Source organism: Notothenia coriiceps, unplaced genomic scaffold (assembly GCF_000735185.1).
Source record: "Notothenia coriiceps isolate Sejong01 unplaced genomic scaffold, NC01 NC01_scaffold00001864, whole genome shotgun sequence".
NCBI classification, from domain to species: Eukaryota; Metazoa; Chordata; class Actinopteri; order Perciformes; family Nototheniidae; genus Notothenia; species Notothenia coriiceps.
In genome coordinates this window covers 1-3,042 of record NW_011334565.1, presented here as the reverse complement: position 1 = coordinate 3,042, position 3,042 = coordinate 1, and the positions used below count along the sequence as shown (strand labels likewise).

The window sequence follows — 3,042 nt, the reverse complement described above, 5'->3', positions numbered from 1 at the left end:
CTCTCTCCCTCCCTCCCACACTGGTCCATGCATCAACAGCTCTACGCTAAATGTGTGCTAACAGTCCAGCCGTGAAGACATCCACGGGACAGTTTTTGAGATTTATTCAAATGCCGTTGCCATGGCAACACAATGCTCACCATGAAACACGGTTTTCTCACAACTTCAGTTCAAATGCTCCAAACGGCCCAAACCTTCACAGGTTTGGTAACGATGCAGCCATCAACGCATCTAAGCGTATTATGGGATGTCATCAAATGCTGTTGGCATGGCGACAGATCATTCACCATCAAGTTAGTTCAAAAGTTTGCAGTTCAAATACTCTGCTGCTTTTCCAAGCCTTTTTACTTTCTTTTTTCTCTCATCACATATTCAAGCCCCCAGTGTTCATGTATCATTTCAAATTGAAATTCTTCACTTTCTTCTTACATTTCAGCATAGCATTTTAGCGTCAGATTTTCAGCATAAAGTATTCCCACTAGCAATTTCTTCAGGAATTGCATTCTCTAGTTTCAATTGATGTTGACACCATCTCACAACACTCCTAAAATAACATTACTTTCTGAAGCGCAATTTAAAATGTATGCTGTTTAAAATCTCAAATTAGATCTATTGTCCATCTATATTTTGATTATTATTTATTTAATGGAAACCGTCCATAATCAAAGAGTCATTCGAAGTCAATCAAATACTTATTTCACTTCAGGGTGATAGCAGGAGACCCCATCTAGTCACTCAGAGAAAATCAGGACAATCTGATGAAGAATTTCAAAATAAAATACTTTTGAAATCTCATATATGGGCTATCGTCCTTCTGTTTTTATACAAGAATAAATAAAAAACTGTCAAATTATCAAAGACTTATTTCACTCCAGGGTGATAGCAGGACACCCCATCTAGTCACTCAGAGAGAATCTGGACAATCTGATGTACAGTTTCAAAATAAAAGATCTATGAAGTCTCATATATGAGCTATCGTCCTTCTGTTTGTATCCAACAATTAAAATGTTCGAATTACATTAAACCAGAATTGTCCCCCTTTTTTCTTTAACAGTGAAGAAAATTGGATATGTTAATGATATATTGACCGCAAAACTCAAAATGTTAATTTTGAAAATCTGGTCACCTTACATTGAACAGTCTAAACAGCTATCTTGTCTGTCCACAGTTAAAACATATATACATTAACCTTTTAACTACCGTTATAGCTGTCTTATTTGAATAATGCTTTGTGTTTGTTTTAAGAGGGCTTTATAACTCTGGCAGAGCTAGTGTTATGGCTGCCGGATTTGGCACCTCCTCTGTAACTTCAGCTGGGATGGTCATAGCCTCACCAAAATCACACTGGTGTTCATTATTCCCATCTAGTGTACGCTAAAAAGTCCCAACATGAACAAGGACATTTATTTTAGGGACATCCACCTATACTGTTCAACGTCTCTGGTGATAGTTTGCGTGGTTTTTGTCTCTCTACAGAATTGCACCAATTCTGGTAACAACACTTTGTACTTAGGAAGACTTCCGGATAGACCTTTTTTTTTTACTAGGACGACAGAAAAAACACCAGTCCAAGACTTGGATTAATGATGGCTTGATTACATTAAGGCTCCTGGTATTGTGCATGCTGGTTTATTGTTGCGACTTGCAGAGCCATTGGTAAGGTTATTAGAAACACTTACCCGTGCCTTTCCTACTATAACAAGCCAAGATGTTTGCCGTCAAAGAGGCTGACACACTGTTTGTTGCAAAAAATTGTTCTAGTACATCAATCTCACTTAAACTTTTTTAAAGTAATTTTCTTTGTTTGTTAGACAAAATACAACAGTTCAGTTTTTCAGATCCAAGACAGGCTAGCTGTTGAACCTTTGCTTTCTGTCTTATGTCTACGCTAACGTACCTTCACCCCAGACGTGAAAGTATTACTGGAGGCACCAGGAAGCAGCAAGCCTCCAAAGTCAGAAACAAATAAATCAAACATCACTTCTACATTTGATTGATTAAAATGTAATACGTTGTTGATCAAACAATCAAAATCCAAATGTGTAAGTTATTTCTTGGCTGAGCTAAATTCTTTTTTACTATATGTAGCCGGTCTGGGCCTACTTCTCAGCAGACCCTTGCTACGACTCTGCGTTGTGTTGTGCGTGTTTGATGGACAAGGAGATTCGGTTGTTGTCTTTAACCGAAACTGTGGCGTATTTATTCCTCTGCATGAAATAAACACAATAATGCAGCAGCATTAATACACATGGACGTCTGCAACACACCAGTCTCAGTCTGCCGTACAAACAACTGAGAGACTAGTACTTATAAAACATTCAGATATCAAATCTGTCACAATAGATCACAATACACTGTACAATTACAGTTACACTGGAAATGTATACACCACCGGCTAATTAGTATTTTTAGACATGTAAATAAAACAATAAAATAAACACATAGTACAAAACACAATAGACCAAAAATATGGGAGCAACAAATATACCTGCATGAAATAAACACAATAATGCAGCAGCATTAATACACATGGACGTCTGCAACACACCAGTCTGTGGTGGGGAAAAGACGCCATTAAACATGCTGCAGGTGCTGTGTGTGAGTCCTCACAAGTGCTGCTAAACAGTACACTTAACTAAAAGTTTGCTAAAAACACTCAAACTTCTGCAAAACAACTACACAGCAACACATTAGCACCATGGAATGATATTATAACCTTGTTTCACAGTTTAAGATTATATAATCACTGTAAACATCATTTAGAACAGAAATCTACAAAGAGCACATGACAAACTCTCCTCACCTCAGTCTGCCATACAAACAACTGAGTGAGAGAGGGTGCAACGCAGGTAGATGACGTCACTGCCGAAAGTGAAGACTTCAAAATAAAAGCATTAGCTCCCAAAACGGTCTTTTGTAGTAAACATACCAAAATAAAAGTGACAATAAATAATATTGGAACAATAAAATAAAACGTGAGGGATTATTGGTGGAATGCATTCCTGTATATTTATATACCTGCTACATTCACCCCTCCTGAAT

General features: G+C 37.4%; 1 long non-coding RNA gene across 1 annotated transcript; it reads right to left on the bottom strand.

Annotated features, from left to right (window-relative positions):
- Window positions 1-2,084: 2,084 nt before the first annotated feature.
- Window positions 2,085-3,036, bottom strand: LOC104964165 (uncharacterized). Its single transcript, XR_800388.1, has 3 exons — window positions 2,804-3,036; window positions 2,489-2,552; window positions 2,085-2,207 (listed from the first exon to the last, which is right to left on the bottom strand). It is a non-coding gene; the product is annotated as an uncharacterized lncRNA (long non-coding RNA).
- Between the last annotated feature and the right edge of the window lie 6 nt (window positions 3,037-3,042).